Source organism: Danio rerio, chromosome 4, assembly GCF_052040795.2.
Source record: "Danio rerio strain M-AB ecotype USA chromosome 4, GRCz13ab, whole genome shotgun sequence".
NCBI classification, from domain to species: Eukaryota; Metazoa; Chordata; class Actinopteri; order Cypriniformes; family Danionidae; genus Danio; species Danio rerio.
The window spans coordinates 59449300-59472444 of record NC_141024.2 but is presented as its reverse complement, the minus strand read 5'-3'; the positions used below and the strand labels follow the sequence as shown (position 1 = coordinate 59472444).

General features: G+C 45.5%; 1 protein-coding gene, 92 non-coding genes and 1 pseudogene across 93 annotated transcripts in view; 1 reads left to right on the top strand and 93 right to left on the bottom strand.

The window, feature by feature from the left end:
* The window catches only part of LOC110439541 (NACHT, LRR and PYD domains-containing protein 3-like), a 601035-nt gene that overhangs the window by 139459 nt on the left and 438431 nt on the right, over nt 1-23145 (top strand). The gene's annotated exons all lie outside the window — the stretch shown is intronic.
* On the bottom strand, nt 24-141 carry LOC148682261 (5S ribosomal RNA). Its single transcript, XR_015944576.1, has one exon. It is a non-coding gene; the product is annotated as a 5S ribosomal RNA (ribosomal RNA).
* Nucleotides 200-318, bottom strand: LOC148682260 (5S ribosomal RNA). Its single transcript, XR_015944090.1, has one exon. It is a non-coding gene; the product is annotated as a 5S ribosomal RNA (ribosomal RNA).
* On the bottom strand, nt 377-495 carry LOC148682259 (5S ribosomal RNA). The gene has a single exon (XR_015944089.1). It is a non-coding gene; the product is annotated as a 5S ribosomal RNA (ribosomal RNA).
* LOC148682258 (5S ribosomal RNA) lies at nt 554-672 on the bottom strand. Its single transcript, XR_015944088.1, has one exon. It is a non-coding gene; the product is annotated as a 5S ribosomal RNA (ribosomal RNA).
* On the bottom strand, nt 731-849 carry LOC148682257 (5S ribosomal RNA). Its single transcript, XR_015944087.1, has one exon. It is a non-coding gene; the product is annotated as a 5S ribosomal RNA (ribosomal RNA).
* On the bottom strand, nt 908-1026 carry LOC148682256 (5S ribosomal RNA). Its single transcript, XR_015944524.1, has one exon. It is a non-coding gene; the product is annotated as a 5S ribosomal RNA (ribosomal RNA).
* LOC148682255 (5S ribosomal RNA) lies at nt 1085-1203 on the bottom strand. The gene has a single exon (XR_015943247.1). It is a non-coding gene; the product is annotated as a 5S ribosomal RNA (ribosomal RNA).
* LOC148682254 (5S ribosomal RNA) lies at nt 1262-1380 on the bottom strand. Its single transcript, XR_015944086.1, has one exon. It is a non-coding gene; the product is annotated as a 5S ribosomal RNA (ribosomal RNA).
* On the bottom strand, nt 1439-1557 carry LOC148682253 (5S ribosomal RNA). Its single transcript, XR_015944085.1, has one exon. It is a non-coding gene; the product is annotated as a 5S ribosomal RNA (ribosomal RNA).
* Nucleotides 1616-1734, bottom strand: LOC148682252 (5S ribosomal RNA). The gene has a single exon (XR_015943246.1). It is a non-coding gene; the product is annotated as a 5S ribosomal RNA (ribosomal RNA).
* On the bottom strand, nt 1793-1911 carry LOC148682251 (5S ribosomal RNA). The gene has a single exon (XR_015944394.1). It is a non-coding gene; the product is annotated as a 5S ribosomal RNA (ribosomal RNA).
* On the bottom strand, nt 1970-2088 carry LOC148682250 (5S ribosomal RNA). The gene has a single exon (XR_015944084.1). It is a non-coding gene; the product is annotated as a 5S ribosomal RNA (ribosomal RNA).
* On the bottom strand, nt 2147-2265 carry LOC148682249 (5S ribosomal RNA). The gene has a single exon (XR_015944424.1). It is a non-coding gene; the product is annotated as a 5S ribosomal RNA (ribosomal RNA).
* On the bottom strand, nt 2324-2442 carry LOC141382814 (5S ribosomal RNA). The gene has a single exon (XR_015487405.1). It is a non-coding gene; the product is annotated as a 5S ribosomal RNA (ribosomal RNA).
* LOC141383671 (5S ribosomal RNA) lies at nt 2501-2619 on the bottom strand. The gene has a single exon (XR_015489179.2). It is a non-coding gene; the product is annotated as a 5S ribosomal RNA (ribosomal RNA).
* LOC141382529 (5S ribosomal RNA) lies at nt 2678-2796 on the bottom strand. The gene has a single exon (XR_015485242.2). It is a non-coding gene; the product is annotated as a 5S ribosomal RNA (ribosomal RNA).
* Nucleotides 2855-2973, bottom strand: LOC141383667 (5S ribosomal RNA). The gene has a single exon (XR_015489332.2). It is a non-coding gene; the product is annotated as a 5S ribosomal RNA (ribosomal RNA).
* LOC141383041 (5S ribosomal RNA) lies at nt 3032-3150 on the bottom strand. The gene has a single exon (XR_015488021.2). It is a non-coding gene; the product is annotated as a 5S ribosomal RNA (ribosomal RNA).
* Nucleotides 3209-3327, bottom strand: LOC141383522 (5S ribosomal RNA). Its single transcript, XR_015489013.2, has one exon. It is a non-coding gene; the product is annotated as a 5S ribosomal RNA (ribosomal RNA).
* On the bottom strand, nt 3386-3504 carry LOC141382813 (5S ribosomal RNA). The gene has a single exon (XR_015487404.1). It is a non-coding gene; the product is annotated as a 5S ribosomal RNA (ribosomal RNA).
* On the bottom strand, nt 3563-3681 carry LOC141382812 (5S ribosomal RNA). Its single transcript, XR_015487403.1, has one exon. It is a non-coding gene; the product is annotated as a 5S ribosomal RNA (ribosomal RNA).
* Nucleotides 3740-3858, bottom strand: LOC141382811 (5S ribosomal RNA). The gene has a single exon (XR_015487401.2). It is a non-coding gene; the product is annotated as a 5S ribosomal RNA (ribosomal RNA).
* On the bottom strand, nt 3917-4035 carry LOC141382810 (5S ribosomal RNA). The gene has a single exon (XR_015487400.2). It is a non-coding gene; the product is annotated as a 5S ribosomal RNA (ribosomal RNA).
* LOC141382809 (5S ribosomal RNA) lies at nt 4094-4212 on the bottom strand. Its single transcript, XR_015487399.2, has one exon. It is a non-coding gene; the product is annotated as a 5S ribosomal RNA (ribosomal RNA).
* LOC141382808 (5S ribosomal RNA) lies at nt 4271-4389 on the bottom strand. Its single transcript, XR_015487398.2, has one exon. It is a non-coding gene; the product is annotated as a 5S ribosomal RNA (ribosomal RNA).
* On the bottom strand, nt 4448-4566 carry LOC141382807 (5S ribosomal RNA). Its single transcript, XR_015487397.2, has one exon. It is a non-coding gene; the product is annotated as a 5S ribosomal RNA (ribosomal RNA).
* Nucleotides 4625-4769, bottom strand: LOC141382806 (5S ribosomal RNA; annotated as a pseudogene).
* LOC141382805 (5S ribosomal RNA) lies at nt 4826-4946 on the bottom strand. The gene has a single exon (XR_015487395.2). It is a non-coding gene; the product is annotated as a 5S ribosomal RNA (ribosomal RNA).
* On the bottom strand, nt 5005-5123 carry LOC141383128 (5S ribosomal RNA). Its single transcript, XR_015488077.2, has one exon. It is a non-coding gene; the product is annotated as a 5S ribosomal RNA (ribosomal RNA).
* LOC141382804 (5S ribosomal RNA) lies at nt 5182-5300 on the bottom strand. Its single transcript, XR_015487394.1, has one exon. It is a non-coding gene; the product is annotated as a 5S ribosomal RNA (ribosomal RNA).
* LOC141383724 (5S ribosomal RNA) lies at nt 5359-5477 on the bottom strand. Its single transcript, XR_015489273.2, has one exon. It is a non-coding gene; the product is annotated as a 5S ribosomal RNA (ribosomal RNA).
* On the bottom strand, nt 5536-5654 carry LOC141382803 (5S ribosomal RNA). The gene has a single exon (XR_015487393.1). It is a non-coding gene; the product is annotated as a 5S ribosomal RNA (ribosomal RNA).
* On the bottom strand, nt 5713-5831 carry LOC141383099 (5S ribosomal RNA). Its single transcript, XR_015488117.2, has one exon. It is a non-coding gene; the product is annotated as a 5S ribosomal RNA (ribosomal RNA).
* Nucleotides 5890-6008, bottom strand: LOC141383312 (5S ribosomal RNA). The gene has a single exon (XR_015488580.2). It is a non-coding gene; the product is annotated as a 5S ribosomal RNA (ribosomal RNA).
* On the bottom strand, nt 6067-6185 carry LOC141383098 (5S ribosomal RNA). The gene has a single exon (XR_015488116.2). It is a non-coding gene; the product is annotated as a 5S ribosomal RNA (ribosomal RNA).
* On the bottom strand, nt 6244-6363 carry LOC141383504 (5S ribosomal RNA). The gene has a single exon (XR_015488822.2). It is a non-coding gene; the product is annotated as a 5S ribosomal RNA (ribosomal RNA).
* Nucleotides 6422-6539, bottom strand: LOC141382802 (5S ribosomal RNA). The gene has a single exon (XR_015487392.2). It is a non-coding gene; the product is annotated as a 5S ribosomal RNA (ribosomal RNA).
* On the bottom strand, nt 6598-6716 carry LOC141382801 (5S ribosomal RNA). Its single transcript, XR_015487390.1, has one exon. It is a non-coding gene; the product is annotated as a 5S ribosomal RNA (ribosomal RNA).
* LOC141383297 (5S ribosomal RNA) lies at nt 6775-6893 on the bottom strand. The gene has a single exon (XR_015488230.2). It is a non-coding gene; the product is annotated as a 5S ribosomal RNA (ribosomal RNA).
* LOC141382800 (5S ribosomal RNA) lies at nt 6952-7070 on the bottom strand. The gene has a single exon (XR_015487389.1). It is a non-coding gene; the product is annotated as a 5S ribosomal RNA (ribosomal RNA).
* Nucleotides 7129-7247, bottom strand: LOC141382799 (5S ribosomal RNA). Its single transcript, XR_015487388.1, has one exon. It is a non-coding gene; the product is annotated as a 5S ribosomal RNA (ribosomal RNA).
* On the bottom strand, nt 7306-7424 carry LOC141382798 (5S ribosomal RNA). The gene has a single exon (XR_015487387.2). It is a non-coding gene; the product is annotated as a 5S ribosomal RNA (ribosomal RNA).
* On the bottom strand, nt 7483-7600 carry LOC141383334 (5S ribosomal RNA). Its single transcript, XR_015488555.2, has one exon. It is a non-coding gene; the product is annotated as a 5S ribosomal RNA (ribosomal RNA).
* On the bottom strand, nt 7659-7777 carry LOC141383030 (5S ribosomal RNA). The gene has a single exon (XR_015488051.2). It is a non-coding gene; the product is annotated as a 5S ribosomal RNA (ribosomal RNA).
* Nucleotides 7836-7954, bottom strand: LOC141382797 (5S ribosomal RNA). The gene has a single exon (XR_015487386.2). It is a non-coding gene; the product is annotated as a 5S ribosomal RNA (ribosomal RNA).
* Nucleotides 8013-8131, bottom strand: LOC141383039 (5S ribosomal RNA). The gene has a single exon (XR_015488020.2). It is a non-coding gene; the product is annotated as a 5S ribosomal RNA (ribosomal RNA).
* Nucleotides 8190-8308, bottom strand: LOC141383454 (5S ribosomal RNA). Its single transcript, XR_015488832.2, has one exon. It is a non-coding gene; the product is annotated as a 5S ribosomal RNA (ribosomal RNA).
* Nucleotides 8367-8484, bottom strand: LOC141383505 (5S ribosomal RNA). The gene has a single exon (XR_015488710.2). It is a non-coding gene; the product is annotated as a 5S ribosomal RNA (ribosomal RNA).
* Nucleotides 8543-8661, bottom strand: LOC141383038 (5S ribosomal RNA). The gene has a single exon (XR_015488019.2). It is a non-coding gene; the product is annotated as a 5S ribosomal RNA (ribosomal RNA).
* Nucleotides 8720-8838, bottom strand: LOC141383037 (5S ribosomal RNA). The gene has a single exon (XR_015488018.2). It is a non-coding gene; the product is annotated as a 5S ribosomal RNA (ribosomal RNA).
* Nucleotides 8897-9015, bottom strand: LOC141383380 (5S ribosomal RNA). Its single transcript, XR_015488628.2, has one exon. It is a non-coding gene; the product is annotated as a 5S ribosomal RNA (ribosomal RNA).
* On the bottom strand, nt 9074-9192 carry LOC141383342 (5S ribosomal RNA). The gene has a single exon (XR_015488587.2). It is a non-coding gene; the product is annotated as a 5S ribosomal RNA (ribosomal RNA).
* On the bottom strand, nt 9251-9369 carry LOC141382796 (5S ribosomal RNA). The gene has a single exon (XR_015487385.1). It is a non-coding gene; the product is annotated as a 5S ribosomal RNA (ribosomal RNA).
* LOC141382795 (5S ribosomal RNA) lies at nt 9428-9546 on the bottom strand. Its single transcript, XR_015487384.1, has one exon. It is a non-coding gene; the product is annotated as a 5S ribosomal RNA (ribosomal RNA).
* Nucleotides 9605-9723, bottom strand: LOC141382794 (5S ribosomal RNA). The gene has a single exon (XR_015487383.1). It is a non-coding gene; the product is annotated as a 5S ribosomal RNA (ribosomal RNA).
* On the bottom strand, nt 9782-9900 carry LOC141382793 (5S ribosomal RNA). Its single transcript, XR_015487382.1, has one exon. It is a non-coding gene; the product is annotated as a 5S ribosomal RNA (ribosomal RNA).
* LOC141383679 (5S ribosomal RNA) lies at nt 9959-10077 on the bottom strand. Its single transcript, XR_015489171.2, has one exon. It is a non-coding gene; the product is annotated as a 5S ribosomal RNA (ribosomal RNA).
* LOC141382792 (5S ribosomal RNA) lies at nt 10136-10254 on the bottom strand. The gene has a single exon (XR_015487381.1). It is a non-coding gene; the product is annotated as a 5S ribosomal RNA (ribosomal RNA).
* Nucleotides 10313-10431, bottom strand: LOC141382791 (5S ribosomal RNA). Its single transcript, XR_015487379.1, has one exon. It is a non-coding gene; the product is annotated as a 5S ribosomal RNA (ribosomal RNA).
* Nucleotides 10490-10607, bottom strand: LOC141383397 (5S ribosomal RNA). The gene has a single exon (XR_015488699.2). It is a non-coding gene; the product is annotated as a 5S ribosomal RNA (ribosomal RNA).
* LOC141382790 (5S ribosomal RNA) lies at nt 10666-10784 on the bottom strand. Its single transcript, XR_015487378.1, has one exon. It is a non-coding gene; the product is annotated as a 5S ribosomal RNA (ribosomal RNA).
* LOC141382789 (5S ribosomal RNA) lies at nt 10843-10961 on the bottom strand. The gene has a single exon (XR_015487377.2). It is a non-coding gene; the product is annotated as a 5S ribosomal RNA (ribosomal RNA).
* Nucleotides 11019-11137, bottom strand: LOC141382827 (5S ribosomal RNA). The gene has a single exon (XR_015485247.2). It is a non-coding gene; the product is annotated as a 5S ribosomal RNA (ribosomal RNA).
* On the bottom strand, nt 11196-11314 carry LOC141382788 (5S ribosomal RNA). The gene has a single exon (XR_015487376.1). It is a non-coding gene; the product is annotated as a 5S ribosomal RNA (ribosomal RNA).
* LOC141382787 (5S ribosomal RNA) lies at nt 11373-11491 on the bottom strand. Its single transcript, XR_015487375.2, has one exon. It is a non-coding gene; the product is annotated as a 5S ribosomal RNA (ribosomal RNA).
* On the bottom strand, nt 11550-11668 carry LOC141382786 (5S ribosomal RNA). Its single transcript, XR_015487374.2, has one exon. It is a non-coding gene; the product is annotated as a 5S ribosomal RNA (ribosomal RNA).
* LOC141383097 (5S ribosomal RNA) lies at nt 11727-11845 on the bottom strand. The gene has a single exon (XR_015488115.2). It is a non-coding gene; the product is annotated as a 5S ribosomal RNA (ribosomal RNA).
* Nucleotides 11904-12022, bottom strand: LOC141383783 (5S ribosomal RNA). Its single transcript, XR_015489435.2, has one exon. It is a non-coding gene; the product is annotated as a 5S ribosomal RNA (ribosomal RNA).
* LOC141383096 (5S ribosomal RNA) lies at nt 12081-12199 on the bottom strand. Its single transcript, XR_015488113.1, has one exon. It is a non-coding gene; the product is annotated as a 5S ribosomal RNA (ribosomal RNA).
* LOC141382785 (5S ribosomal RNA) lies at nt 12258-12376 on the bottom strand. The gene has a single exon (XR_015487373.2). It is a non-coding gene; the product is annotated as a 5S ribosomal RNA (ribosomal RNA).
* On the bottom strand, nt 18136-18254 carry LOC148682248 (5S ribosomal RNA). Its single transcript, XR_015944083.1, has one exon. It is a non-coding gene; the product is annotated as a 5S ribosomal RNA (ribosomal RNA).
* On the bottom strand, nt 18313-18431 carry LOC148682247 (5S ribosomal RNA). The gene has a single exon (XR_015944318.1). It is a non-coding gene; the product is annotated as a 5S ribosomal RNA (ribosomal RNA).
* On the bottom strand, nt 18490-18608 carry LOC148682246 (5S ribosomal RNA). The gene has a single exon (XR_015944082.1). It is a non-coding gene; the product is annotated as a 5S ribosomal RNA (ribosomal RNA).
* Nucleotides 18667-18785, bottom strand: LOC148682245 (5S ribosomal RNA). The gene has a single exon (XR_015944403.1). It is a non-coding gene; the product is annotated as a 5S ribosomal RNA (ribosomal RNA).
* LOC148682244 (5S ribosomal RNA) lies at nt 18844-18961 on the bottom strand. Its single transcript, XR_015943254.1, has one exon. It is a non-coding gene; the product is annotated as a 5S ribosomal RNA (ribosomal RNA).
* On the bottom strand, nt 19020-19138 carry LOC148682243 (5S ribosomal RNA). The gene has a single exon (XR_015944317.1). It is a non-coding gene; the product is annotated as a 5S ribosomal RNA (ribosomal RNA).
* LOC148682242 (5S ribosomal RNA) lies at nt 19197-19315 on the bottom strand. The gene has a single exon (XR_015944081.1). It is a non-coding gene; the product is annotated as a 5S ribosomal RNA (ribosomal RNA).
* On the bottom strand, nt 19374-19492 carry LOC148682241 (5S ribosomal RNA). Its single transcript, XR_015944080.1, has one exon. It is a non-coding gene; the product is annotated as a 5S ribosomal RNA (ribosomal RNA).
* LOC148682240 (5S ribosomal RNA) lies at nt 19551-19669 on the bottom strand. The gene has a single exon (XR_015944498.1). It is a non-coding gene; the product is annotated as a 5S ribosomal RNA (ribosomal RNA).
* LOC148682239 (5S ribosomal RNA) lies at nt 19728-19846 on the bottom strand. Its single transcript, XR_015944359.1, has one exon. It is a non-coding gene; the product is annotated as a 5S ribosomal RNA (ribosomal RNA).
* Nucleotides 19905-20023, bottom strand: LOC148682238 (5S ribosomal RNA). The gene has a single exon (XR_015944079.1). It is a non-coding gene; the product is annotated as a 5S ribosomal RNA (ribosomal RNA).
* Nucleotides 20082-20201, bottom strand: LOC148682237 (5S ribosomal RNA). Its single transcript, XR_015944541.1, has one exon. It is a non-coding gene; the product is annotated as a 5S ribosomal RNA (ribosomal RNA).
* LOC148682236 (5S ribosomal RNA) lies at nt 20259-20376 on the bottom strand. The gene has a single exon (XR_015943215.1). It is a non-coding gene; the product is annotated as a 5S ribosomal RNA (ribosomal RNA).
* On the bottom strand, nt 20435-20553 carry LOC141383672 (5S ribosomal RNA). The gene has a single exon (XR_015489180.2). It is a non-coding gene; the product is annotated as a 5S ribosomal RNA (ribosomal RNA).
* On the bottom strand, nt 20612-20730 carry LOC137494071 (5S ribosomal RNA). Its single transcript, XR_015485233.2, has one exon. It is a non-coding gene; the product is annotated as a 5S ribosomal RNA (ribosomal RNA).
* On the bottom strand, nt 20789-20907 carry LOC141383893 (5S ribosomal RNA). The gene has a single exon (XR_015489667.2). It is a non-coding gene; the product is annotated as a 5S ribosomal RNA (ribosomal RNA).
* On the bottom strand, nt 20966-21084 carry LOC137492792 (5S ribosomal RNA). The gene has a single exon (XR_015488122.2). It is a non-coding gene; the product is annotated as a 5S ribosomal RNA (ribosomal RNA).
* On the bottom strand, nt 21143-21261 carry LOC137494072 (5S ribosomal RNA). Its single transcript, XR_015488121.1, has one exon. It is a non-coding gene; the product is annotated as a 5S ribosomal RNA (ribosomal RNA).
* On the bottom strand, nt 21320-21438 carry LOC137495181 (5S ribosomal RNA). Its single transcript, XR_015487452.2, has one exon. It is a non-coding gene; the product is annotated as a 5S ribosomal RNA (ribosomal RNA).
* On the bottom strand, nt 21497-21615 carry LOC137492793 (5S ribosomal RNA). The gene has a single exon (XR_015487451.1). It is a non-coding gene; the product is annotated as a 5S ribosomal RNA (ribosomal RNA).
* On the bottom strand, nt 21674-21792 carry LOC137494073 (5S ribosomal RNA). The gene has a single exon (XR_015487450.2). It is a non-coding gene; the product is annotated as a 5S ribosomal RNA (ribosomal RNA).
* Nucleotides 21851-21969, bottom strand: LOC137495182 (5S ribosomal RNA). The gene has a single exon (XR_015487449.2). It is a non-coding gene; the product is annotated as a 5S ribosomal RNA (ribosomal RNA).
* LOC137492795 (5S ribosomal RNA) lies at nt 22028-22147 on the bottom strand. Its single transcript, XR_015487448.2, has one exon. It is a non-coding gene; the product is annotated as a 5S ribosomal RNA (ribosomal RNA).

Sequence of the window (23145 nt, the reverse complement as noted above, 5' to 3'; positions counted from 1 at the left end):
CTGCCAAATGAAGCACTTCGAAAAGCTTACAGCACCTGGTATTCCCAGGCGGTCTCCCATCCAAGTACTAACCGGCCCGACCCTGCTTTACTTCCGAGTTCAGATGAGATCGGGCATTTCCAGGGTGGTATGGCCGTAAGCGAAAGAGGATGTCAAGCGTTGGCTATTTAAATCAGCTGCCAAATGAAGCACTTCGAAAAGCTTACAGCACCTGGTATTCCCAGGCGGTCTCCCATCCAAGTACTAACCAGGCCCGACCCTGCTTTACTTCCGAGTTCAGATGAGATCGGGCATTTCCAGGGTGGTATGGCCGTAAGCGAAAGAGGATGTCAAGCGTTGGCTATTTAAATCAGCTGCCAAATGAAGCACTTCGAAAAGCTTACAGCACCTGGTATTCCCAGGCGGTCTCCCATCCAAGTACTAACCAGGCCCGACCCTGCTTTACTTCCGAGTTCAGATGAGATCGGGCATTTCCAGGGTGGTATGGCCGTAAGCGAAAGAGGATGTCAAGCGTTGGCTATTTAAATCAGCTGCCAAATGAAGCACTTCGAAAAGCTTACAGCACCTGGTATTCCCAGGCGGTCTCCCATCCAAGTACTAACCAGGCCCGACCCTGCTTTACTTCCGAGTTCAGATGAGATCGGGCATTTCCAGGGTGGTATGGCCGTAAGCGAAAGAGGATGTCAAGCGTTGGCTATTTAAATCAGCTGCCAAATGAAGCACTTCGAAAAGCTTACAGCACCTGGTATTCCCAGGCGGTCTCCCATCCAAGTACTAACCAGGCCCGACCCTGCTTTACTTCCGAGTTCAGATGAGATCGGGCATTTCCAGGGTGGTATGGCCGTAAGCGAAAGAGGATGTCAAGCGTTGGCTATTTAAATCAGCTGCCAAATGAAGCACTTCGAAAAGCTTACAGCACCTGGTATTCCCAGGCGGTCTCCCATCCAAGTACTAACTAGGCCCGACCCTGCTTTACTTCCGAGTTCAGATGAGATCGGGCATTTCCAGGGTGGTATGGCCGTAAGCGAAAGAGGATGTCAAGCGTTGGCTATTTAAATCAGCTGCCAAATGAAGCACTTCGAAAAGCTTACAGCACCTGGTATTCCCAGGCGGTCTCCCATCCAAGTACTAACCAGGGTCGACCCTGCTTTACTTCCGAGTTCAGATGAGATCGGGCATTTCCAGGGTGGTATGGCCGTAAGCGAAAGAGGATGTCAAGCGTTGGCTATTTAAATCAGCTGCCAAATGAAGCACTTCGAAAAGCTTACAGCACCTGGTATTCCCAGGCGGTCTCCCATCCAAGTACTAACCAGGCCCGACCCTGCTTTACTTCCGAGTTCAGATGAGATCGGGCATTTCCAGGGTGGTATGGCCGTAAGCGAAAGAGGATGTCAAGCGTTGGCTATTTAAATCAGCTGCCAAATGAAGCACTTCGAAAAGCTTACAGCACCTGGTATTCCCAGGCGGTCTCCCATCCAAGTACTAACCAGGCCCGACCCTGCTTTACTTCCGAGTTCAGATGAGATCGGGCATTTCCAGGGTGGTATGGCCGTAAGCGAAAGAGGATGTCAAGCGTTGGCTATTTAAATCAGCTGCCAAATGAAGCACTTCGAAAAGCTTACAGCACCTGGTATTCCCAGGCGGTCTCCCATCCAAGTACTAACCAGGGTCGACCCTGCTTTACTTCCGAGTTCAGATGAGATCGGGCATTTCCAGGGTGGTATGGCCGTAAGCGAAAGAGGATGTCAAGCGTTGGCTATTTAAATCAGCTGCCAAATGAAGCACTTCGAAAAGCTTACAGCACCTGGTATTCCCAGGCGGTCTCCCATCCAAGTACTAACCAGGTCCGACCCTGCTTTACTTCCGAGTTCAGATGAGATCGGGCATTTCCAGGGTGGTATGGCCGTAAGCGAAAGAGGATGTCAAGCGTTGGCTATTTAAATCAGCTGCCAAATGAAGCACTTCGAAAAGCTTACAGCACCTGGTATTCCCAGGCGGTCTCCCATCCAAGTACTAACCAGGCCCGACCCTGCTTTACTTCCGAGTTCAGATGAGATCGGGCATTTCCAGGGTGGTATGGCCGTAAGCGAAAGAGGATGTCAAGCGTTGGCTATTTAAATCAGCTGCCAAATGAAGCACTTCGAAAAGCTTACAGCACCTGGTATTCCCAGGCGGTCTCCCATCCAAGTACTAACCAGGCCCGACCCTGCTTTACTTCCGAGTTCAGATGAGATCGAGCATTTCCAGGGTGGTATGGCCGTAAGCGAAAGAGGATGTCAAGCGTTGGCTATTTAAATCAGCTGCCAAATGAAGCACTTCGAAAAGCTTACAGCACCTGGTATTCCCAGGCGGTCTCCCATCCAAGTACTAACCAGGCCCGACCCTGCTTTACTTCCGAGTTCAGATGAGATCGGGCATTTCCAGGGTGGTATGGCCGTAAGCGAAAGAGGATGTCAAGCGTTGGCTATTTAAATCAGCTGCCAAATGAAGCACTTCGAAAAGCTTACAGCACCTGGTATTCCCAGGCGGTCTCCCATCCAAGTACTAACCAGGCCCGACCCTGCTTTACTTCCGAGTTCAGATGAGATCGGGCATTTCCAGGGTGGTATGGCCGTAAGCGAAAGAGGATGTCAAGCGTTGGCTATTTAAATCAGCTGCCAAATGAAGCACTTCGAAAAGCTTACAGCACCTGGTATTCCCAGGCGGTCTCCCATCCAAGTACTAACCAGGCCCGACCCTGCTTTACTTCCGAGTTCAGATGAGATCGGGCATTTCCAGGGTGGTATGGCCGTAAGCGAAAGAGGATGTCAAGCGTTGGCTATTTAAATCAGCTGCCAAATGAAGCACTTCGAAAAGCTTACAGCACCTGGTATTCCCAGGCGGTCTCCCATCCAAGTACTAACCAGGCCCGACCCTGCTTTACTTCCGAGTTCAGATGAGATCGGGCATTTCCAGGGTGGTATGGCCGTAAGCGAAAGAGGATGTCAAGCGTTGGCTATTTAAATCAGCTGCCAAATGAAGCACTTCGAAAAGCTTACAGCACCTGGTATTCCCAGGCGGTCTCCCATCCAAGTACTAACCAGGCCCGACCCTGCTTTACTTCCGAGTTCAGATGAGATCGGGCATTTCCAGGGTGGTATGGCCGTAAGCGAAAGAGGATGTCAAGCGTTGGCTATTTAAATCAGCTGCCAAATGAAGCACTTCGAAAAGCTTACAGCACCTGGTATTCCCAGGCGGTCTCCCATCCAAGTACTAACCAGGCCCGACCCTGCTTTACTTCCGAGTTCAGATGAGATCGGGCATTTCCAGGGTGGTATGGCCGTAAGCGAAAGAGGATGTCAAGCGTTGGCTATTTAAATCAGCTGCCAAATGAAGCACTTCGAAAAGCTTACAGCACCTGGTATTCCCAGGCGGTCTCCCATCCAAGTACTAACCAGGCCCGACCCTGCTTTACTTCCGAGTTCAGATGAGATCGGGCATTTCCAGGGTGGTATGGCCGTAAGCGAAAGAGGATGTCAAGCGTTGGCTATTTAAATCAGCTGCCAAATGAAGCACTTCGAAAAGCTTACAGCACCTGGTATTCCCAGGCGGTCTCCCATCCAAGTACTAACCAGGCCCGACCCTGCTTTACTTCCGAGTTCAGATGAGATCGGGCATTTCCAGGGTGGTATGGCCGTAAGCGAAAGAGGATGTCAAGCGTTGGCTATTTAAATCAGCTGCCAAATGAAGCACTTCGAAAAGCTTACAGCACCTGGTATTCCCAGGCGGTCTCCCATCCAAGTACTAACCGGGCCCGACCCTGCTTTACTTCCGAGTTCAGATGAGATCGGGCATTTCCAGGGTGGTATGGCCGTAAGCGAAAGAGGATGTCAAGCGTTGGCTATTTAAATCAGCTGCCAAATGAAGCACTTCGAAAAGCTTACAGCACCTGGTATTCCCAGGCGGTCTCCCATCCAAGTACTAAGCAGGCCCGACCCTGCTTTACTTCCGAGTTCAGATGAGATCGGGCATTTGCAGGGTGGTATGGCCGTAAGCGAAAGAGGATGTCAAGCGTTGGCTATTTAAATCAGCTGCCAAATGAAGCACTTCGAAAAGCTTACAGCACCTGGTATTCCCAGGCGGTCTCCCATCCAAGTACTAACCGGGCCCGACCCTGCTTTACTTCCGAGTTCAGATGAGATCGGGCATTTCCAGGGTGGTATGGCCGTAAGCGAAAGAGGATGTCAAACGTTGGCTATTTAAATCAGCTGCCAAATGAAGCACTTCGAAAAGCTTACAGCACCTGGTATTCCCAGGCGGTCTCCCATCCAAGTACTAACCGGGCCCGACCCTGCTTTACTTCCGAGTTCAGATGAGATCGGGCATTTCCAGGGTGGTATGGCCGTAAGCGAAAGAGGATGTCAAGCGTTGGCTATTTAAATCAGCTGCCAAATGAAGCACTTCGAAAAGCTTACAGCACCTGGTATTCCCAGGCGGTCTCCCATCCAAGTACTAACCGGGCCCGACCCTGCTTTACTTCCGAGTTCAGATGAGATCGGGCATTTCCAGGGTGGTATGGCCGTAAGCGAAAGAGGATGTCAAGCGTTGGCTATTTAAATCAGCTGCCAAATGAAGCACTTCGAAAAGCTTACAGCACCTGGTATTCCCAGGCGGTCTCCCATCCAAGTACTAACCAGGCCCAACCCTGCTTTACTTCCGAGTTCAGATGAGATCGGGGACTTCCGAGTTCAGATGAGTTTTTTTTTTTTCAGGGTGGTATGGCCGTAAGCGAAGAGGATGTCAAGGTTGGCTATTTAAATCAGCTGCCAAATGAAGCACTTCGAAAAGCTTACAGCACCTGGTATTCCCAGGCGGTCTTCCCCATCCAAGTACTAACCAGGCCCGACCCTGCTTTACTTCCGAGTTCAGATGAGATCGGGCATTTCCAGGGTGGTATGGCCGTAAGCGAAAGAGGATGTCAAGCGTTGGCTATTTAAATCAGCTGCCAAATGAAGCACTTCGAAAAGCTTACAGCACCTGGTATTCCCAGGCGGTCTCCCATCCAAGTACTAACCAGGCCCGACCCTGCTTTACTTCCGAGTTCAGATGAGATCGGGCATTTCCAGGGTGGTATGGCCGTAAGCGAAAGAGGATGTCAAGCGTTGGCTATTTAAATCAGCTGCCAAATGAAGCACTTCGAAAAGCTTACAGCACCTGGTATTCCCAGGCGGTCTCCCATCCAAGTACTAACCAGGCCCGACCCTGCTTTACTTCCGAGTTCAGATGAGATCGGGCATTTCCAGGGTGGTATGGCCGTAAGCGAAAGAGGATGTCAAGCGTTGGCTATTTAAATCAGCTGCCAAATGAAGCACTTCGAAAAGCTTACAGCACCTGGTATTCCCAGGCGGTCTCCCATCCAAGTACTAACCAGGCCCGACCCTGCTTTACTTCCGAGTTCAGATGAGATCGGGCATTTCCAGGGTGGTATGGCCGTAAGCGAAAGAGGATGTCAAGCGTTGGCTATTTAAATCAGCTGCCAAATGAAGCACTTCGAAAAGCTTACAGCACCTGGTATTCCCAGGCGGTCTCCCATCCAAGTACTAACCAGGCCCGACCCTGCTTTACTTCCGAGTTCAGATGAGATCGGGCATTTCCAGGGTGGTATGGCCGTAAGCGAAATAGGATGTCAAGCGTTGGCTATTTAAATCAGCTGCCAAATGAAGCACTTCGAAAAGCTTACAGCACCTGGTATTCCCAGGCGGTCTCCCATCCAAGTACTAACCAGGCCCGACCCTGCTTTACTTCCGAGTTCAGATGAGATCGGGCATTTCCAGGGTGGTATGGCCGTAAGCGAAAGAGGATGTCAAGCGTTGGCTATTTAAATCAGCTGCCAAATGAAGCACTTCGAAAAGCTTACAGCACCTGGTATTCCCAGGCGGTCTCCCATCCAAGTACTAACCAGGCCCGACCCTGCTTTACTTCCGAGTTCAGATGAGATCGGGCATTTCCAGGGTGGTATGGCCGTAAGCGAAAGAGGATGTCAAGCGTTGGCTATTTAAATCAGCTGCCAAATGAAGCACTTCGAAAAGCTTACAGCACCTGGTATTCCCAGGCGGTCTCCCATCCAAGTACTAACCAGGCCCGACCCTGCTTTACTTCCGAGTTCAGATGAGATCGGGCATTTCCAGGGTGGTATGGCCGTAAGCGAAAGAGGATGTCAAGCGTTGGCTATTTAAATCAGCTGCCAAATGAAGCACTTCGAAAAGCTTACAGCACCTGGTATTCCCAGGCGGTCTCCCATCCAAGTACTAACCAGGCCCGACCCTGCTTTACTTCCGAGTTCAGATGAGATCGGGCATTTCCAAGGGTGGTATGGCCGTAAGCGAAAGAGGATGTCAAGCGTTGGCTATTTAAATCAGCTGCCAAATGAAGCACTTCGAAAAGCTTACAGCACCTGGTATTCCCAGGCGGTCTCCCATCCAAGTACTAACCAGGCCCGACCCTGCTTTACTTCGAGTTCAGATGAGATCGGGCATTTCCAGGGTGGTATGGCCGTAAGCGAAAGAGGATGTCAAGCGTTGGCTATTTAAATCAGCTGCCAAATGAAGCACTTCGAAAAGCTTACAGCACCTGGTATTCCCAGGCGGTCTCCCATCCAAGTACTAACCAGGCCCGACCCTGCTTTACTTCCGAGTTCAGATGAGATCGGGCATTTCCAGGGTGGTATGGCCGTAAGCGAAAGAGGATGTCAAGCGTTGGCTATTTAAATCAGCTGCCAAATGAAGCACTTCGAAAAGCTTACAGCACCTGGTATTCCCAGGCGGTCTCCCATCCAAGTACTAACCAGGCCCGACCCTGCTTTACTTCCGAGTTCAGATGAGATCGGGCATTTCCAGGGTGGTATGGCCGTAAGCGAAAGAGGATGTCAAGCGTTGGCTATTTAAATCAGCTGCCAAATGAAGCACTTCGAAAAGCTTACAGCACCTGGTATTCCCAGGCGGTCTCCCATCCAAGTACTAACCAGGCCCGACCCTGCTTTACTTCCGAGTTCAGATGAGATCGGGCATTTCCAGGGTGGTATGGCCGTAAGCGAAAGAGGATGTCAAGCGTTGGCTATTTAAATCAGCTGCCAAATGAAGCACTTCGAAAAGCTTACAGCACCTGGTATTCCCAGGCGGTCTCCCATCCAAGTACTAACCAGGCCCGACCCTGCTTTACTTCCGAGTTCAGATGAGATCGGGCATTTCCAGGGTGGTATGGCCGTAAGCGAAAGAGGATGTCAAGCGTTGGCTATTTAAATCAGCTGCCAAATGAAGCACTTCGAAAAGCTTACAGCACCTGGCATTCCCAGGCGGTCTCCCATCCAAGTACTAACCAGGCCCGACCCTGCTTTACTTCCGAGTTCAGATGAGATCGGGCATTTCCAGGGTGGTATGGCCGTAAGCGAAAGAGGATGTCAAGCGTTGGCTATTTAAATCAGCTGCCAAATGAAGCACTTCGAAAAGCTTACAGCACCTGGTATTCCCAGGCGGTCTCCCATCCAAGTACTAACCAGGCCGACCCTGCTTTACTTCCGAGTTCAGATGAGATCGGGCATTTCCAGGGTGGTATGGCCGTAAGCGAAAGAGGATGTCAAGCGTTGGCTATTTAAATCAGCTGCCAAATGAAGCACTTCGAAAAGCTTACAGCACCTGGTATTCCCAGGCGGTCTCCCATCCAAGTACTAACCGGGCCCGACCCTGCTTTACTTCCGAGTTCAGATGAGATCGGGCATTTCCAGGGTGATATGGCCGTAAGCGAAAGAGGATGTCAAGCGTTGGCTATTTAAATCAGCTGCCAAATGAAGCACTTCGAAAAGCTTACAGCACCTGGTATTCCCAGGCGGTCTCCCATCCAAGTACTAACCGGGCCCGACCCTGCTTTACTTCCGAGTTCAGATGAGATCGGGCATTTCCAGGGTGGTATGGCCGTAAGCGAAAGAGGATGTCAAGCGTTGGCTTTTTAAATCAGCTGCCAAATGAAGCACTTCGAAAAGCTTACAGCACCTGGTATTCCCAGGCGGTCTCCCATCCAAGTACTAACCAGGCCCGACCCTGCTTTACTTCCGAGTTCAGATGAGATCGGGCATTTCCAGGGTGGTATGGCCGTAAGCGAAAGAGGATGTCAAGCGTTGGCTATTTAAATCAGCTGCCAAATGAAGCACTTCGAAAAGCTTACAGCACCTGGTATTCCCAGGCGGTCTCCCATCCAAGTACTAACCAGGCCCGACCCTGCTTTACTTCCGAGTTCAGATGAGATCGGGCATTTCCAGGGTGGTATGGCCGTAAGCGAAAGAGGATGTCAAGCGTTGGCTATTTAAATCAGCTGCCAAATGAAGCACTTCGAAAAGCTTACAGCACCTGGTATTCCCAGGCGGTCTCCCATCCAAGTACTAACCAGGCCCGACCCTGCTTTACTTCCGAGTTCAGATGAGATCGGGCATTTCCAGGGTGGTATGGCGTAAGCGAAAGAGGATGTCAAGCGTTGGCTATTTAAATCAGCTGCCAAATGAAGCACTTCGAAAAGCTTACAGCACCTGGTATTCCCAGGCGGTCTCCCATCCAAGTACTAACCAGGCCCGACCCTGCTTTACTTCCGAGTTCAGATGAGATCGGGCATTTCCAGGGTGGTATGGCCGTAAGCGAAAGAGGATGTCAAGCGTTGGCTATTTAAATCAGCTGCCAAATGAAGCACTTCGAAAAGCTTACAGCACCTGGTATTCCCAGGCGGTCTCCCATCCAAGTACTAACCAGGGCCGACCCTGCTTTACTTCCGAGTTCAGATGAGATCGGGCATTTCCAGGGTGGTATGGCCGTAAGCGAAAGAGGATGTCAAGCGTTGGCTATTTAAATCAGCTGCCAAATGAAGCACTTCGAAAAGCTTACAGCACCTGGTATTCCCAGGCGGTCTCCCATCCAAGTACTAACCAGGCCCGACCCTGCTTTACTTCCGAGTTCAGATGAGATCGGGCATTTCCAGGGTGGTATGGCCGTAAGCGAAAGAGGATGTCAAGCGTTGGCTATTTAAATCAGCTGCCAAATGAAGCACTTCGAAAAGCTTACAGCACCTGGTATTCCCAGGCGGTCTCCCATCCAAGTACTAACCAGGCCCGACCCTGCTTTACTTCCGAGTTCAGATGAGATCGGGCATTTCCAGGGTGGTATGGCCGTAAGCGAAAGAGGATGTCAAGCGTTGGCTATTTAAATCAGCTGCCAAATGAAGCACTTCGAAAAGCTTACAGCACCTGGTATTCCCAGGCGGTCTCCCATCCAAGTACTAACCAGGCCCGACCCTGCTTTACTTCCGAGTTCAGATGAGATCGGGCATTTCCAGGGTGGTATGGCCGTAAGCGAAAGAGGATGTCAAGCGTTGGCTATTTAAATCAGCTGCCAAATGAAGCACTTCGAAAAGCTTACAGCACCTGGTATTCCCAGGCGGTCTCCCATCCAAGTACTAACCAGGCCCGACCCTGCTTTACTTCCGAGTTCAGATGAGATCGGGCATTTCCAGGGTGGTATGGCCGTAAGCGAAAGAGGATGTCAAGCGTTGGCTATTTAAATCAGCTGCCAAATGAAGCACTTCGAAAAGCTTACAGCACCTGGTATTCCCAGGCGGTCTCCCATCCAAGTACTAACCAGGCCCGACCCTGCTTTACTTCCGAGTTCAGATGAGATCGGGCATTTCCAGGGTGGTATGGCCGTAAGCGAAAGAGGATGTCAAGCGTTGGCTATTTAAATCAGCTGCCAAATGAAGCACTTCGAAAAGCTTACAGCACCTGGTATTCCCAGGCGGTCTCCCATCCAAGTACTAACCAGGCCCGACCCTGCTTTACTTCCGAGTTCAGATGAGATCGGGCATTTCCAGGGTGGTATGGCCGTAAGCGAAAGAGGATGTCAAGCGTTGGCTATTTAAATCAGCTGCCAAATGAAGCACTTCGAAAAGCTTACAGCACCTGGTATTCCCAGGCGGTCTCCCATCCAAGTACTAACCAGGCCCGACCCTGCTTTACTTCCGAGTTCAGATGAGATCGGGCATTTCCAGGGTGGTATGGCCGTAAGCGAAAGAGGATGTCAAGCGTTGGCTATTTAAATCAGCTGCCAAATGAAGCACTTCGAAAAGCTTACAGCACCTGGTATTCCCAGGCGGTCTCCCATCCAAGTACTAACCAGGCCCGACCCTGCTTTACTTCCGAGTTCAGATGAGATCGGGCATTTCCAGGGTGGTATGGCCGTAAGCGAAAGAGGATGTCAAGCGTTGGCTATTTAAATCAGCTGCCAAATGAAGCACTTCGAAAAGCTTACAGCACCTGGTATTCCCAGGCGGTCTCCCATCCAAGTACTAACCAGGCCCGACCCTGCTTTACTTCCGAGTTCAGATGAGATCGGGCATTTCCAGGGTGGTATGGCCGTAAGCGAAAGAGGATGTCAAGCGTTGGCTATTTAAATCAGCTGCCAAATGAAGCACTTCGAAAAGCTTACAGCACCTGGTATTCCCAGGCGGTCTCCCATCCAAGTACTAACCAGGCCCGACCCTGCTTTACTTCCGAGTTCAGATGAGATCGGCATTTCCAGGGTGGTATGGCCGTAAGCGAAAGAGGATGTCAAGCGTTGGCTATTTAAATCAGCTGCCAAATGAAGCACTTCGAAAAGCTTACAGCACCTGGTATTCCCAGGCGGTCTCCCATCCAAGTACTAACCAGGCCCGACCCTGCTTTACTTCCGAGTTCAGATGAGATCGGGCATTTCCAGGGTGGTATGGCCGTAAGCGAAAGAGGATGTCAAGCGTTGGCTATTTAAATCAGCTGCCAAATGAAGCACTTCGAAAAGCTTACAGCACCTGGTATTCCCAGGCGGTCTCCCATCCAAGTACTAACCAGGCCCGACCCTGCTTTACTTCCGAGTTCAGATGAGATCGGGCATTTCCAGGGTGGTATGGCCGTAAGTAAAGAGGATGTCAAGCGTTGGCTATTTAAATCAGCTGCCAAATGAAGCACTTCGAAAAGCTTACAGCACCTGGTATTCCCAGGCGGTCTCCCATCCAAGTACTAACCAGGCCCGACCCTGCTTTACTTCCGAGTTCAGATGAGATCGGGCATTTCCAGGGTGGTATGGCCGTAAGCGAAAGAGGATGTCAAGCGTTGGCTATTTAAATCAGCTGCCAAATGAAGCACTTCGAAAAGCTTACAGCACCTGGTATTCCCAGGCGGTCTCCCATCCAAGTACTAACCAGGCCCGACCCTGCTTTACTTCCGAGTTCAGATGAGATCGGGCATTTCCAGGGTGGTATGGCCGTAAGCGAAAGAGGATGTCAAGCGTTGGCTATTTAAATCAGCTGCCAAATGAAGCACTTCGAAAAGCTTACAGCACCTGGTATTCCCAGGCGGTCTCCCATCCAAGTACTAACCGGGCCCGACCCTGCTTTACTTCCGAGTTCAGATGAGATCGGGCATTTCCAGGGTGGTATGGCCGTAAGCGAAAGAGAATGTCAAGCGTTGGCTATTTAAATCAGCTGCCAAATGAAGCACTTCGAAAAGCTTACAGCACCTGGTATTCCCAGGCGGTCTCCCATCCAAGTACTAACCAGGCCCGACCCTGCTTTACTTCCGAGTTTAGATGAGATCGGGCATTTCCAGGGTGGTATGGCCGTAAGCGAAAGAGGATGTCAAGCGTTGGCTATTTAAATCAGCTGCCAAATGAAGCACTTCGAAAAGCTTACAGCACCTGGTATTCCCAGGCGGTCTCCCATCCAAGTACTAACCAGGCCCGACCCTGCTTTACTTCCGAGTTCAGATGAGATCGGGCATTTCCAGGGTGGTATGGCCGTAAGCGAAAGAGGATGTCAAGCGTTGGCTATTTAAATCAGCTGCCAAATGAAGCACTTCGAAAAGCTTACAGCACCTGGTATTCCCAGGCGGTCTCCCATCCAAGTACTAACCGGGCCCGACCCTGCTTTACTTCCGAGTTCAGATGAGATCGGGCATTTCCAGGGTGGTATGGCCGTAAGCGAAAGAGGATGTCAAGCGTTGGCTATTTAAATCAGCTGCCAAATGAAGCACTTCGAAAAGCTTACAGCACCTGGTATTCCCAGGCGGTCTCCCATCCAAGTACTAACCGGGCCCGACCCTGCTTTACTTCCGAGTTCAGATGAGATCGGGCATTTCCAGGGTGGTATGGCCGTAAGCGAAAGAGGATGTCAAGCGTTGGCTATTTAAATCAGCTGCCAAATGAAGCACTTCGAAAAGCTTACAGCACCTGGTATTCCCAGGCGGTCTCCCATCCAAGTACTAACCGGACCCGACCCTGCTTTACTTCCGAGTTCAGATGAGATCGGGCATTTCCAGGGTGGTATGGCCGTAAGCGAAAGAGGATGTCAAGCGTTGGCTATTTAAATCAGCTGCCAAATGAAGCACTTCGAAAAGCTTACAGCACCTGGTATTCCCAGGCGGTCTCCCATCCAAGTACTAACCAGGCCCGACCCTGCTTTACTTCCGAGTTCAGATGAGATCGGGCATTTCTTTTTTTTTTTTTTTTTTTTTTTTTTTATTGAACCAATTTCGATTACATTCTTTTACAGTAAATCATAATAAAACAGACATTAAAAGATCATTTCATATTCAAAACATTAAAAATGTGGTAGTTTCCAGTTCATTTCTTTAAAAACTTGACATGCCTTGTCCGTCAGAATTTTGTGCAGCTCACTCAAAATGTTCTCATTTTTATGATATACATACAGTTTTTCCACATATCTCTCCATTTTCCTCTTAAAAATTCCCCATACATCCTTTACCATTTTCTCTTTTTTTGCCACAATTCTCCTTTCCCACATTGCATTTTTCATCAGCATTATACATAGGTTTACTATTTTCTTATTTTCATTGTTCTTATTCCATCCCAACATCACTACTCTGTTCCATTCTGTTTCATTTTCATCCAGTCTCCAAGTAGTCCTTTAATTAAAACTTTACAATCTTTTAAAAAACCTTCCAATTCTTGACAATATAAAAACATGTGTAAAAAACCCTCTTCTTCTTTTTGACATACTTTACACATTCCACTTGTTCCATCCCTATCTTGTTTAAAATGACATCAGAAAAGATTGCTTTGTGCCTTATTAAAAATTCTAGACATTCGACTTTTGTTTCCACATACCTTCCTTTCATGTTTCCCCATATTTCATTTGCTTTTACATTTTTGTATTTCTCTATCCAGTATTTGTTTGCTGTTGGTTCTTTAAAAACATTCTCTCTAAAAAAACAATAAATATTTTTCACAGTACATTCATTAAAATTGCCTATTTTTTCACCTGTTTTCACATACACTTCTTTTGTTTCTTTTTCTTTTTCAAAATTTTCTATGCTTCTTATCCATTCTTTTGGAATTGCCTGTTTAATTATGTCAAGATTTTTCTCAATTTCCTTTCTGTTGTATTCCTCTTTCGCCTCCTCCATTGTGTCTATAACATATTGTTCAGTTAAAAAGCCTTCTTTAAATTCATATAAAATGTCCCGCACTTTTAAAATCCCAACTTCTATCCATTTCTTATAGTATAAAACCTTCCCTTGACTTAAAATGTTATTGTTCAAGAAAAGAGGTTGGTTTAAAATGTTTTCCCTTCCATGTGGACTATATTCCACTTGTTTTAAAAAATTCCCCCACGCACTTAAAATTCTCTATAAAATTCAGGTAAGTTTTCTGTCATCCAAGCTTTTGTTTTCATCCATAAAATCCCATCTCCCATGTTAAAATTACCACATTTGTTTAAAAAATATTTCATTGTTTTTTTCCACTCTGCTTTGTTTTCTTTTTCTAGATACTTTTTTATTCTTTTCACTCTTAAACTATTTTTCTTTGTTCTACATCTATTAAACCAGACCACCTTTGTCTATTTCCCCTACGACTGTATTAAAAGCAATCCTTGGTGGCTTACCTCCCCATAAAAAATCTGTAAAACATTTTTTCAACCTCTTTTCTATCCACATTGGCATTTCTAAAACATATAAAACATGCCACAATTTAGACTCCATTAAAACATTTAAAATTAAAACTTTTCCTTTTAATGTTAGTGTTCTTAGTTTCCAGTAATTTAACCTCCTTTCTATATCTGTTAAAAGACCTTCCCACATCTTATCTCTCGCTGTTCTGGCATCTTTCCCCATTAAAACCCCTAAAATCTTGATTTCTTCTACTTCTTTGAAATTGGTGCATTCTGCTAAATCTGTTTCCTTTCCAAACTTCATATAAACCGTTTTGTCTTCATTTACTTTACTCCCCGATCCTTTACAAAATTGTTGTACTATTTTCATGGCTTTTTTCACACTCTCTTTTCCTTTTACTATTAATGTAGTGTCATCTGCATATTGAAACATTTTTTTATTTACTTTATTTTCTTCAATCTCAATTCCTTTAATTTTTTCTTCTTCGTTGATAGCTAAGCCCAGGGGTTCTGCCACAAGTGAATATAAAAGTGCTGACAGAGGGCATCCTTGTCTTATCGATCTTGTTATTTTAAAACATTCTGTTAAAAAGCCATTACATTTTATTTTTGTTAAAATACCCTTATACAAAATCTTATCCATTTTCTAAAAACTTCTCCAAAACCAAACTTTTTGAGTACTTTGAATAAAAACTGGTGTTCAACTCTATCAAAAGCTTTTTCAAAATCCAGACTTATTATATATCCTTCCTCTTTTTTCTCCTTCATATATTCTATGATGTCTTTTATGCTCATTGTTATGTCTGCTATGTCTCTTCCTTTTATCGCATAGGCCTGTGTTGTTTTAATTATTTTTGGCATCACTTCTTTTAATCTATTTGCTAAAATTTTGTTAAAATCTTCAAATCTGTGTTTAACATTGTGATTGGTCTGTAATTTTTTAACAATGTCTTTTCTCCTTTTTTGTGTATTAATTTCATTAATCCCATTCCCATTCTTTCATTTAGCTCTTCTTTTTGCAGTATTTCCTTAAAAACGTCAGTTAAAATCGGAATTAAAATTTCTTTAAAACATACATAAAATTCACTATTTAAACCATCTATTCCTGGACTTTTCTTTTTGTTCAAGCTTTCTATTGCTTTTCTTATTTCTTCTTCCCCTATTTCTTGGTCGCATTCTTTTTTATCCTCTTCATCTATTTTTGTTTTTATCTGTTTTAATAATTTTGACATTTGTACTTCATCAACTCCCTGTGTTTTAAATAACTCCTCATAGTATTTTTTGATTTCTTTTAAAATTTCTTCATTTCCTTCTATGCTTTCTCCTTTTGCCCCTTGTATTATCTTGATTGTTTCTGCTTTTGCTTTTTGTCTTTCTAAATCAAAGAAGAACTTTGTGCATTTTTCTCCCTCTACTACATATTTTGCTTTGCTTCTTAGTCTAGCTCCTTCATATTTCTTTTCTTCTATTTCTTTCAGTTTTCCCTCCATTTCTTTTATTTTTTTGAATGTCTTTTTCATTTTTTTCTAGTTCTATTTCTAAGTTTTCTTTGATTGTCTTTTCTTTGTGTCTTTTATTCTTTTGTATTATTCTACAGAATGTTAATGTAGATTTTTTAATCAGAAATTTGACATTTTCCCACCATAGTCTTTTGTCTTCATTATAGATCTGGTTTTCTTTTTCTTTTTCTATTATTTCTTTTACTTTTTTAACATAGTCTTCGTTTTTTAAAATTTCACTATTTAATGTCCATACCCCTGGGCCTCTTTGTATTTCTTCTGTATTAAAATTAAAAAATACAAATTTATGGTCACTTAAAACAGTTTCATCGTAGCTTATTTTTTCTATATAATTTCTATATTTCTTGTGCATAACACATAGTCTATTCTCGATTGGTTTACAAAATTCCCTACTATTTGTCTTCTAGGAAACTCCTTTTTCTTCCCATTTCTTTCTCTCCAAATGTCTATCATTCCTTTTTCCTCTATTAGTGATTTTAGTTCTTTCCTTCCCGTGTCTGATTTAAAAACCATACCTTCTGTTATGTCCTGTCTGCTAAAAACAGTGTTAAAATCCCCACATACTATTATTTGTTTATAGTTTTTTAAAAACCTTCTTAATATGTTAAAAAAGCTTTTCTTTTCACTCTCTTCATTTGGTGCATGCACATTAACTAAAATAATATCTTCCCTTCATATTTATTTCTAAGATCATACATTTTCCTTGTTTGTCTTTATATATTACTTTACTCATTTGCAGTGCATTCTTCTTTATTAAATTGCTACTCCTCTCCCAGCTTTCGTATCTCCATTACTATAATAAAAGTCCCCATCCCATTCTTTTTTATATATGTCCATCACCTCATTTTTCCAATTTGTTTCTTGTAAAATAATTATTTCTTCTCTTTTACATTTTTCCTTTACATTCTTAAATTTTCTTAAGTCCATTAAACCTCTTGCATTAAAAGACACGCAATTTAAAACCATTAAAAGAAGGAAAAAGGAAATAAAAACCGTCATCTTAGTCCTCTTCTTCTCCCAAACCTCTCAAAGAATCATATCTGTTGTGGCTTTTCAGTTGTCCTTTTTTCAAACCCTTTTTTCTTGCAGTTTCTAATTTTGATAAAACTTTTGCTGATCGTCTTGTTTGTCTTTTCTCAAGTTTGTCTTTTTCTACTTCCTCCTCATGTTTTCCAGTCTCTCTGTCCGTTCCTTTGGCTTTGTTCTTTAAGATCCTCTTTTTCAATTACATCCAAAACGTTTTTGAAGCTAGAAGTTATGTCCATTGGTGTCCATGCTACCTCCTCTTCATGCTCTATTTGTTGACTGTCTGTTTCTGTTTCTTTTTCCTTTTCTTTTTTTGCATTCTCCTCCTTCAATGTTATTTCCTCTGTTGTAGTTTGTATTGTTTGTGTCGTGTTTGTTCCTCTTCATTACTTTCCTTTTCACTGTTTCCTTCATGCATTTGCCCACTCACCTGGATCTCATCCTCCTCCTCCTCTTCCTCCATCCAACATTCACACTTACTTAAATAGTTCTGGCAGTCCGGGCACTTAATAGCATCGCAGTCTCTGGCAAAATGTCCCCTTTCCTCACATTTATGGCATTTAAAGTCTGGGCAATCTTTGACCATATGGTCAGGGCTCATGCACAGCCTACAAGTCTTAACCTGGTGGCTGTGCATCACCCTAAAATATTGCTGACCTTCTGCCGTTTCCAGTCTTGTGCTGTAAGGGAGAGATATCACTTCTCTGGGGAATCTCACTTTGAGATATCGAGTTCCATCTTCTATTTCTGTGCCCGGATATACCCTTCTTTTAATTTTTGTTATGGGAAATACTCCCCAGCCTTCTAATTTATCTAATATTAATTGATCATCCAGGTAAGCGGGCAAATGCATGAAGGAAACCACGTAGTCTCTATTTTGTAGCATTTTCACTTCACAGGTTTCTCCTTTTATTATTAGTCCATCCATCAGTTTATCGCATGTTTCTTCATTTTCTAAAGTTAGTTCATAATCTTTGTCCTGTCTCGGCCTTATCGCAAGAATTTTCCCAAGTCCACACTTTTCAGTTACTGCATTAATTATTTCCAAAACTCTCACCTCTTTAACTTTGTCCACATTTAGAATCACTGTTGCTTCCTTCATGTACTTTTTTCCACTTCTTTGTTGTTGCATCTCTTGTTGTTGGTTTTCTTGTCGTTCTTTGTTTACCATGTTTCTTTCTCCTTCCTGTCCAGTGTTGTTTTCCAATTGTCTTTCCCCTCGTAATCCAGTGCTGTTTTCTTTTTGTCTTTCTCCACTCCTTCCTGTGATGTTTTCCCCATGTGCTTCATCAAACAAATCTGTGCTGTTGCTTTGTGAGTCCATCATTTTCTCTCAAAAAAACTGTGCTAACCACCTTCCAGCCAGCACACGTGCTGCTGTCAGGTGGTTAAAAGACAAAAAAAAAAAAAAAAAAAAAAAAAAAAAAAAAAAAAAAAAAAGTCCACTATCACAAAAAGACACTAAATAAACTCAAAATAACACAAAAAAAATGGAGAGCCTCTCTCTCCTGTCTGCAGCCTTACACTTCCTCGTTGCACTCTAGCTCCCTCTAGCGTGCTCAGGGTGGTATGGCCGTAAGCGAAAGAGGATGTCAAGCGTTGGCTATTTAAATCAGCTGCCAAATGAAGCACTTCGAAAAGCTTACAGCACCTGGTATTCCCAGGCGGTCTCCCATCCAAGTACTAACCAGGCCCGACCCTGCTTTACTTCCGAGTTCAGATGAGATCGGGCATTTCCAGGGTGGTATGGCCGTAAGCGAAAGAGGATGTCAAGCGTTGGCTATTTAAATCAGCTGCCAAATGAAGCACTTCGAAAAGCTTACAGCACCTGGTATTCCCAGGCGGTCTCCCATCCAAGTACTAACCGGGCCCGACCCTGCTTTACTTCCGAGTTCAGATGAGATCGGGCATTTCCAGGGTGGTATGGCCGTAAGCGAAAGAGGATGTCAAGCGTTGGCTATTTAAATCAGCTGCCAAATGAAGCACTTCGAAAAGCTTACAGCACCTGGTATTCCCAGGCGGTCTCCCATCCAAGTACTAACCAGGCCCGACCCTGCTTTACTTCCGAGTTCAGATGAGATCGGGCATTTCCAGGGTGGTATGGCCGTAAGCGAAAGAGGATGTCAAGCGTTGGCTATTTAAATCAGCTGCCAAATGAAGCACTTCGAAAAACTTACAGCACCTGGTATTCCCAGGCGGTCTCCCATCCAAGTACTAACCGGGCCCGACCCTGCTTTACTTCCGAGTTCAGATGAGATCGGGCATTTCCAGGGTGGTATGGCCGTAAGCAAAAGAGGATGTCAAGCGTTGGCTATTTAAATCAGCTGCCAAATGAAGCACTTCGAAAAGCTTACAGCACCTGGTATTCCCAGGCGGTCTCCCATCCAAGTACTAACCGGGCCCGACCCTGCTTTACTTCCGAGTTCAGATGAGATCGGGCATTTCCAGGGTGTATGGCCGTAAGCGAAAGAGGATGTCAAGCGTTGGCTATTTAAATCAGCTGCCAAATGAAGCACTTCGAAAAGCTTACAGCACCTGGTATTCCCAGGCGGTCTCCCATCCAAGTACTAACCGGGCCCGACCCTGCTTTACTTCCGAGTTCAGATGAGATCGGGCATTTCCAGGGTGGTATGGCCGTAAGCGAAAGAGGATGTCAAGCGTTGGCTATTTAAATCAGCTGCCAAATGAAGCACTTCGAAAAGCTTACAGCACCTGGTATTCCCAGGCGGTCTCCCATCCAAGTACTAACCAGGCCCGACCCTGCTTTACTTCCGAGTTCAGATGAGATCGGGCATTTCCAGGGTGGTATGGCCGTAAGCGAAAGAGGATGTCAAGCGTTGGCTATTTAAATCAGCTGCCAAATGAAGCACTTCGAAAAGCTTACAGCACCTGGTATTCCCAGGCGGTCTCCCATCCAAGTACTAACCAGGCCCGACCCTGCTTTACTTCCGAGTTCAGATGAGATCGGGCATTTCCAGGGTGGTATGGCCGTAAGCGAAAGAGGATGTCAAGCGTTGGCTATATAAATCAGCTGCCAAATGAAGCACTTCGAAAAGCTTACAGCACCTGGTATTCCCAGGCGGTCTCCCATCCAAGTACTAACCAGGCCCGACCCTGCTTTACTTCCGAGTTCAGATGAGATCGGGCATTTCCAGGGTGGTATGGCCGTAACCGAAAGAGGATGTCAAGCGTTGGCTATTTAAATCAGCTGCCAAATGAAGCACTTCGAAAAGCTTACAGCACCTGGTATTCCCAGGCGGTCTCCCATCCAAGTACTAACCAGGCCCGACCCTGCTTTACTTCCGAGTTCAGATGAGATCGGGCATTTCCAGGGTGGTATGGCCATAAGCGAAAGAGAATGTCAAGCGTTGGCTATTTAAATCAGCTGCCAAATGAAGCACTTCGAAAAGCTTACAGCACCTGGTATTCCCAGGCGGTCTCCCATCCAAGTACTAACCAGGCCCGACCCTGCTTTACTTCCGAGTTCAGATGAGATCGGGCATTTCCAGGGTGGTATGGCCGTAAGCGAAAGAGGATGTCAAGCGTTGGCTATTTAAATCAGCTGCCAAATGAAGCACTTCGAAAAGCTTACAGCACCTGGTATTCCCAGGCGGTCTCCCATCCAAGTACTAACCAGGCCCCGACCCTGCTTTACTTCCGAGTTCAGATGAGATCGGGCATTTCCAGGGTGGTATGGCCGTAAGCGAAAGAGGATGTCAAGCGTTGGCTATTTAAATCAGCTGCCAATGAAGCACTTCGAAAAGCTTACAGCACCTGGTATTCCCAGGCGGTCTCCCATCCAAGTACTAACCAGGCCCGACCCTGCTTTACTTCCGAGTTCAATGAGATCGGGCATTTCCAGGGTGGTATGGCCGTAAGCGAAAGAGGATGTCAAGCGTTGGCTATTTAAATCAGCTGCCAAATGAAGCACTTCGAAAAGCTTACAGCACCTGGTATTCCCAGGCGGTCTCCCATCCAAGTACTAACCAGGCCCGACCCTGCTTTACTTCCGAGTTCAGATGAGATCGGGCATTTCCAGGGTGGTATGGCCGTAAGCGAAAGAGGATGTCAAGCGTTGGCTATTTAAATCAGCTGCCAAATGAAGCACTTCGAAAAGCTTACAGCACCTGGTATTCCCAGGCGGTCTCCCATCCAAGTACTAACCAGGCCCGACCCTGCTTTACTTCCGAGTTCAGATGAGATCGGGCATTTCCAGGGTGGTATGGCCGTAAGTGAAAGAGGATGTCAAGCGTTGGCTATTTAAATCAGCTGCCAAATGAAGCACTTCGAAAAGCTTACAGCACCTGGTATTCCCAGGCGGTCTCCCATCCAAGTACTAACCAGGCCCGACCCTGCTTTACTTCCGAGTTCAGATGAGATCGGGCATTTCCAGGGTGGTATGGCCGTAAGCGAAAGAGGATGTCAAGCGTTGGCTATTTAAATCAGCTGCCAAATGAAGCACTTCGAAAAGCTTACAGCACCTGGTATTCCCAGGCGGTCTCCCATCCAAGTACTAACCAGGCCCGACCCTGCTTTACTTCCGAGTTCAGATGAGATCGGGCATTTCCAGGGTGGTATGGCCGTAAGCGAAAGAGGATGTCAAGCGTTGGCTATTTAAATCAGCTGCCAAATGAAGCACTTCGAAAAGCTTACAGCACCTGGTATTCCCAGGCGGTCTCCCATCCAAGTACTAACCGGGCCCGACCCTGCTTTACTTCCGAGTTCAGATGAGATCGGGCATTTCCAGGGTGGTATGGCCGTAAGCGAAAGAGAATGTCAAGCGTTGGCTATTTAAATCAGCTGCCAAATGAAGCACTTCGAAAAGCTTACAGCACCTGGTATTCCCAGGCGGTCTCCCATCCAAGTACTAACCAGGCCCGACCCTGCTTTACTTCCGAGTTTAGATGAGATCGGGCATTTCCAGGGTGGTATGGCCGTAAGCGAAAGAGGATGTCAAGCGTTGGCTATTTAAATCAGCTGCCAAATGAAGCACTTCGAAAAGCTTACAGCACCTGGTATTCCCAGGCGGTCTCCCATCCAAGTACTAACCAGGCCCGACCCTGCTTTACTTCCGAGTTCAGATGAGATCGGGCATTTCCAGGGTGGTATGGCCGTAAGCGAAAGAGGATGTCAAGCGTTGGCTATTTAAATCAGCTGCCAAATGAAGCACTTCGAAAAGCTTACAGCACCTGGTATTCCCAGGCGGTCTCCCATCCAAGTACTAACCGGGCCCGACCCTGCTTTACTTCCGAGTTCAGATGAGATCGGGCATTTCCAGGGTGGTATGGCCGTAAGCGAAAGAGGATGTCAAGCGTTGGCTATTTAAATCAGCTGCCAAATGAAGCACTTCGAAAAGCTTACAGCACCTGGTATTCCCAGGCGGTCTCCCATCCAAGTACTAACCGGGCCCGACCCTGCTTTACTTCCGAGTTCAGATGAGATCGGGCATTTCCAGGGTGGTATGGCCGTAAGCGAAAGAGGATGTCAAGCGTTGGCTATTTAAATCAGCTGCCAAATGAAGCACTTCGAAAAGCTTACAGCACCTGGTATTCCCAGGCGGTCTCCCATCCAAGTACTAACCGGACCCGACCCTGCTTTACTTCCGAGTTCAGATGAGATCGGGGCATTTCCAGGGTGGTATGGCCGTAAGCGAAAGAGGATGTCAAGCGTTGGCTATTTAAATCAGCTGCCAAATGAAGCACTTCGAAAAGCTTACAGCACCTGGTATTCCCAGGCGGTCTCCCATCCAAGTACTAACCAGGCCCGACCCTGCTTTACTTCCGAGTTCAGATGAGATCGGGCATTTCTTTTTTTTTTTTTTTTTTTTTTTTTTTTTATTGAACCAATTTCGATTACATTCTTTTACAGTAAATCATAATAAAACAGACATTAAAAGATCATTTCATATTCAAAAACATTAAAAATGTGGTAGTTTCCAGTTCATTTCTTTAAAAACTTGACATGCCTTGTCCGTCAGAATTTTGTGCAGCTCACTCAAAATGTTCTCATTTTTATGATATACATACAGTTTTTCCACATATCTCTCCATTTTCCTCTTAAAAATTCCCCATACATCCATTACCATTTTCTCTTTTTTTGCCACAATTCTCCTTTCCCACATTGCATTTTTCATCAGCATTATACATAGGTTTACTATTTTCTTATTTTCATTGTTCTTATTCCATCCCAACATCACTACTCTGTTCCATTCTGTTTCATTTTCATCCCAGTCTCCAAGTAGTCCTTTAATTAAAACTTTACAATCTTTTAAAAAACCTTCCAATTCTTGACAATATAAAAACATGTGTAAAAAACCCTCTTCTTCTTTTTGACATACTTTACACATTCCACTTTGTTCCATCCCTATCTTGTTTAAAATGACATCAGAAAAGATTGCTTTGTGCCTTATTAAAAATTCTAGACATTCGACTTTTGTTTCCACATACCTTCCTTTCATGTTTCCCCATATTTCATTTGCTTTTACATTTTTGTATTTCTCTATCCAGTATTTGTTTGCTGTTGGTTCTTTAAAACATTCTCTCTAAAAAAACAATAAATATTTTTCACAGTACATTCATTAAAATTGCCTATTTTTTCACCTGTTTTCACATACACTTCTTTTGTTTCTTTTCTTTTTCAAAATTTTCTA